We start from the raw sequence: 7045 nt of genomic DNA on the forward strand, positions 1-7045 counted from the left end.
CTTGATGCCACTCATGAGAATAATCGGCTAGCTTCTCGATTATTTCATAAGCCTCTTGCTCGGTTTTGTCCATAAGAGAACCACCGGCCGCTTGGTCAATTGAAATTCGGGTTGCTACATCACAACCTTTGTAAAAGATTTGGACCTTTTGAAAGGTATCCAAACCATGGTTTGGACAACCTCTTAGCATTTTGGAAAATCGATTCCATGCTTCGTACAGGGTTTCCATCGGCTTTTGACAGAATTGGGTAATTTCGTGTTGGAGTCTCGCGGACTTGGATGCTGGAAAATATTTCTTAAGAAATTTTTCCAACATACCATCCCACGTTTCTATCGTAGCCTCGGCCAATGAATCTAACCAACTTCGTGCTTCCCCTTGGAGTGTCCAAGGGAAAATTCTTAATAATATGGCCTGGTCAGTTTCTGGTTTAAGTTTAAGTAGAAGACATATCTCTTGAAAGAGACGAATATGTTCGTTTGCATCTTCATTCGGACCACCACCAAATTGACACCTGTTATTAATCATTTGAAGAATAGGTCCTTTTATTTCAAAAGTTACCTCACCAGTAGGTGGAGTAATAGCACTACCTTGTCCGGTCCGGGTTGCTTTCATCTTTGCTGCCATTGATTGTCGTGGTACCAACGGTCTTTCTCCTTCCATTTCAAAATTTGGGGGTTGAACGGGTTTACCAAAGTCTGAATATCGAGGCTTGGTCGTACTTGATTCTGAATCAAAGTTTTCTTGCTTTGATGAAGATTCAAAAATTTCAAGTACTTCTTTTGAAATCCTACCAAGCTTTCTATCAGGTTCTGTAAACGGTGTAAGTAATGGAGATTCTGAACTTCGGGTATGTGGCATATGCGACCTATAAACTGTCAATCACACAACTACACATATCAATTGACGCCGTCCCGTAGTAGGTTTCAGCCGACTTTTGTGCTTTTTACCTACTTTCTCCACTTTAAAACTACTGTTTTGAGGGACTGTTTCATAACTCACGAACCAGAGAGTACAGAGACGATTTTTAGGAGCAAAATTGGAGAACTCCAAGCTCTTGGAAGAGGCTCAATATCAAGATATCAAAGATCAAAACCTTCATCATCCAAGAACTCCTTGTTCTTGTAGGATAGTGGTAAGTATTCCCGCCTGTCACGCGGGTGACCCGGGTTCGTTCCCCGGCAGCGGCGCCAAAAACTTGATGTGCGAAAAGTGGTATATGAATTGTTGTATGGAAAATACCGGTTTTAAAGATTACACACACTAACGAAAATTATTAAACATACCGATTCTATAAGTTTAAAAATCAAAGATTATTAAAAATTTAAAATAATTAAGAAACTACTTAATCACAAATCAGTTAATAATTCTATTTTGACACAAAACTGTCCCCGGCAGCGGCGCCAAAAACTTGATGTGCGAAAAGTGGTATATGAATTGTTGTATGGAAAATACCGGTTTTAAAGATTACACACACTAACGGGCAGTGCACCCGATCGTGTAGTAGTATAGATAATGGTAAAATCCGTGTATCGTTCCAAGGACAGTTGTATTAGTCAAACTAGAATTATAAACTATATTATGATTAACTAAGTAAATGAAGCTTAAAGGTACAAGTTTTATGTTTTGTGGCTTATTTAACGATTAGCCAAATCAGAGAAGAGTAAAAGTAAAAACAATATTTTTGGTCTTTTAAATTTATAAGTGCAAGGAAAGCAATTAAGATAGTTTTGAAATCAAAGAGATGAAATATGCTCATCTATACTTTTTACCCTCGATGTGAATGTTTATTTAGGATTAAGATCGGATTGATTGGTTATGCACGAGAACTAATTGATCGGTTTACCAAGAGTAGTCTTGAATAAATGCTCAAACGGGATTACACGACGCAAGTGCTGTTCTTGTCATCTAAGACCTCCTATTTGTAATCAACTAATTTAACTAGTCTAAAGACTTGAAGAATGATCAAGTCAATGGTGTGTTGATCATGATCCACTCCTATGTCAACTAATGGTTTAGCTTAGTTCATTCCCTTGATCTGGTTAAATGTTCAATTCACCCAACCCAAGTAAACAATTAAGTGTGGTAATAAGATCCCTATAAACGTCACTAGATAAGGCAATTTACTAACACCTATTAGTTATATGGAATTGAGTAGTGAAAATATGTATAACAGATTCTAGGGAATTGATCGTTCACCTAGACAACTACACATATCAATTAAGCTATCTGAGAGTATCTACAAGAGTCGTTCTTACATTCCTATATAGATTAACCGTTTGAACGCAACTTACCCCGTTTGGTAAAAGATGGGCAAACACTTGTCACTAGGTGTAAATCAATATACTAAATCAACAAGATGGTGTTTCTTAGTTGAACAAGTATACTAACTAGTTGAACAAATCCTATAATCCTGGACGGCGTCCAGATATGTTGAAATCCACTGTTTCGCTTTCTTTTCAATCCTCTTTTATTTGGACGAAGCCTAACACCTTGGAAGCTTTGTTTTACCATTTTAGAGCACTAAATAGACCTTAAGTCGTATCGGGATCAACCAATGTCATAAATCATCAAAACTCTTTGTAAATCACTCTTCCGATACAAATTTGCGCATCTTGGATTATCACTTGTAGAAACGCCTTCATTATCCTCGATACTAGAGCATTTTACACGATATTGCGATAGATATATATGATGTTATTGAGCAATATCAATATAGATGTAAGTATATATATGATAATTGAAAATAGTAAAATATAAATTTTAAACATTAGAATTAAATATGTAAAAATAAGGTACAAAATAGTTAGGTATAATTTAAAATGAAATTATATATATAATAATATATGATTTCCATATATAATTATTATATGTGGTTTTGCAATAAAATTTATAAATAATAAAGAAATTCAAGAAAAGTTATTATATGATATATTACATGATGTTATATAATTAATAGTATGTAATACAAGTTAAAATATAATTGTTATATAAAATGTTATTACTTTCATTATCATTAAGAATTTTTATTATTGGTTGAATATTATTATCAGTATTATTAAAAATTATCATTTTTATTAGTATTAATAATATCACATTATTAATTACTAACTATTATTACTAAAGCCTTATCAATAAAAATATTATTATTAGTAATGTTATTACTAGTATTATTTATAGTCTTAATATATTTTTAGTCTCAATATATTTATAGTCTTGATAAAATTTTGAATTAGATACATATATATAAATAAATATATAGACACAAGATATATATTAATATATATTAATATTAATATATATACAATTATATATATAAATATAATATAAATGCAATTATAAATAAAAGATATGAATTAGGTAATTCGTACGAGTTGGTTAGGAAGAGCCATCAAAGACTGCTTTTTAACTTTGTTTTTATCTGTAAAGGTATCAATTGAAATCCATATAGGATTTTATCACTATTATGCAGTATTTTTATTTTTTATTTTGTCATTCTTTTCTTCTCCATCTGTTTGTCCCTGTCGCCAGCCTGTGCCAATCAAAATCAGTTGTTAATTGAAGGAATACGATTCACATTATCATTCACAAATTTCTGAAGTCTATAACAAAATTTTTTTTATTCAATTTAAACAGAAACCAGGAAGAACCCAGTTCCATAAATTCTGTTCTTCAACTTTTTTGCCAAACTTCGAATTAGAGTTTTATTTCAAAATGTATAAATGCCAAGTTATTAGGAATCCCTCACTAAAACTTCCTGTAAAACCTCAAATCCAAATTCTTTGTATCGACTCTTAATTTCCGAGTCAAAGTTTTATTTCAAAAAGTCAAACGAGTGTTCTTAGTTCAAATTCGAACTACCTGTTGCAGTTATGGTTCAATTGGCGATTTTATTAGTTTCTAGACAGGTTTAGAAAACTAATTCGTGTTATAACCTTTACCTAAATCATCACCAATTGCAAAAACAAATTTTTTTTTAAGAACCGTCGCTAGCTGCTATGTTTATTTTATATATATATATTTTTTTTCAAATTAATTCAAGTTTAACAAAGGTTGATTAGGAATTGTTTGAAAGTCCTAAGACTGATTAGATGAGTGATTTTCATGTTTGGTTTGATCGATGGTCGACTAGTTCATGAAGAAGAAGAAGATGAAATTAAACAGAATAATAACGGCTTAAATAAATATGGGTTGCAATAACTTCAGAGAAAAACTGAATGGATCAGTTGGTTAGGAGGATGTGTTAGGTTTCGAGAGGTCTCAGGTTCAATCCCTTCTTGGTGCAATTCTTTTTAAATGGGCTTTCTAAGGTTCGTGAATCCAAGGCCAACCCTACATTTGTTTGATGTCGTTGTATGTATTTTTACTACAAAAATACATAAGGTGAGTTTCATTAATCCCTTTTTAAATGCTTTTGCAATATATATATTTTTGGGACTGAGAATACATGCGCTGTTTTTATAACTGTTTTACGAAATAGACACAAGTACGTGAAACTACATTCTATGGTTGAATTATCGAAATCGAATATGCCCCTTTTTATTAAGTCTGGTAATCTAAGAATTAGGGAACAGACACCCTAATTGACGCGAACTCTAAAGATAGATCTATCGGGCCCAACAAGCCCCATCCAAAGTACCGGATGCTTTAGTACTTCGAAATTTATATCATGTCCGAAGGAGGATCCCGGAATGATGGGATATTCTTATATGTATATTGTGAATGTCGGTTACCAGGTGTTCAATCCATATGAATGATATTTTTGTCTCTATGCACGGGACGTATATTTATGAGAAATGGAAATATGAAATCTTGTGGTCTATTAAAATTATGAAATGATTATTTATGATAAACTAATGAACTCACCAACCTTTTGGTTGACACTTGAAAGCATGTTTATTCTCAGGTACGAAAGAAATCTTCCGCTGTGCATTTGCTCAATTTAGAGAAATTACTTGGAGTCATTTATGACATATTTCAAAAGACGTTGCATTCGAGTCATTGCGTTCATCAAGATTTTATTAAGTCAATTATAGTTAAATGTATTATGAAATGGTATGCATGCCGTCAACTTTCGATGTAATGAAAGATTGTCTTTTCAAAAACGAATGCAATGTTTGTAAATGTATCATATAGAGGTCAAGTACCTCGCGATGTAATCAACTGTTGTGAATCGTTTATAATCGATATGGACTTCGTCCGGATGGATTAGGACGGGTCTTTACGTAAAATGTAAAAGTGCATGTATTCTCAGTCCCAAAATAGTTAAAGTAAAAAAGGGATGCTATAACTCACAGTGATAAAAGCGGTAAAGTCGGTAATGAAAGTACGCAAGTAGTAAGTTGGTCCGAAAGGTCGTCAACCTAAATCAAAGGTTACTAGGTCAGTAGGTTGTCTCTATAAATTCCAATAGTGCATAAAATAAGTTTAAGTGTCATCATCATCATCATTCATCATCATAAAAGCTAAGTTCGACAAGAATAGAGATCAAAACAATAGGCTAACTTCGGTCAGCTGCTACGACCTCTACGTAAATTAAAAAGATGCATAGTCAGTGGCTATGGCTCCGTATATGAGTCCCCTAACAGCTGACCAATTTTCAGAACCTAACTCGTCTTCGTTTGACCGTGGCGACGGTTTAAGTGCGAGTAGGTCAGAAATTTTAGCACAACGTTAATAGGGTGTAGTGACTCTCGGAGGGCCATAAATCATAAACCATAACTCGGATTAAGACGAGGCCTAAACGAAAAATCATCTACTCAAACCAAACTAACTGAAAATCAGCTTTCCAGTAGCCCAGGTGGTCAGATCAGATATGAAAATTAGTGGACAAGTGCTCCGGTGGGGTTCTTGGTGCTTGATGCTCATCACGGTTCTTGTAATGACCCAGACTTTTTCGATCAATTTATACTTATAAGATTAATATTTACATAAATTAAACCTTACCAACATGATAAGCAATCTAAATTGTTGAGATTTATGTTTTTGAAAAGAGTTTTACACAACGTTTGACCGTCCAATTTGACCGATGATATCACGAACTATATAACATACGATAATTATACGTTTATGTATATATATGTATTTATATATATTTAACATGATCTAAGGATGTTTAACATCTCATTGGGTACTAATAACAATGAGTTATAAGTATATTTTGAAACTACTAACTTAAGTTTTCAAAACGATAACTATACGTAACGTTCTTCGACATAAATACTTATAACCTATAATACTTATACATGCATCGTATAGATATGTATTTTATCACTTTTAAAGGGCTTACATACATAAAACAATATAAGTATATTTACAAAAGATAGCTATATTTGAATCCTCGTTCCGTTTTCTCAAAGATTTCTACACGTATATCTAGGGTATATGTACCCGTATCATACGCAGCTTCTAGATGTATTTACTATTGGTATATACCAATAAAAATCTGCTCCTTAGCAGCTTTAAATGATTAAGAAACATGTGGAACCAACCATTTGTCAAGTAGCATGAATTATTTTGCAAGAAAACAAAGTTAGGTATCTTTTTTTTCCTTTATAACCTAAAAACGTTTTTATGCATGCACACCATTTCTTCACCCCATTTTCTCATACTTGCACTTCCATTTCTCTCTCAAAATACTCTTAACTTCATACTTGATCATCTCCAAGCATTTTCCCCATCATTTAGCTTCAAAAACAACACTTAAACCTCATAAGAAAACCTTACAAAAACACTTCAAGAAATCCTTCCAAGAACACCAACTTACTTCCAATCTTTCATCCACTTCCATCACCCTTTTGGTTCTAGGTTCTTACTCCTCTTTTACAACAACCTTGTCCAAGGAACTTGAGGTAGAATCTATGTTCATAACCTTATTCGATTCATATATATATAGCTATCTTATTTTATGGTATAAAATTTTAACAACAAGAACATAGTTTGAATGTTTTCAAACTTGTTTGCAAACTAAATAGATCCTTCTAACTTAACTTTTAAAATACTCCAAGACCTGTAATATAACTTAAATATATGCTAATTTAACAAGGT

This window comes from Rutidosis leptorrhynchoides, chromosome 4 (genome assembly GCF_046630445.1).
Source record: "Rutidosis leptorrhynchoides isolate AG116_Rl617_1_P2 chromosome 4, CSIRO_AGI_Rlap_v1, whole genome shotgun sequence".
NCBI lineage: Eukaryota > Viridiplantae > Streptophyta > Magnoliopsida > Asterales > Asteraceae > Rutidosis > Rutidosis leptorrhynchoides.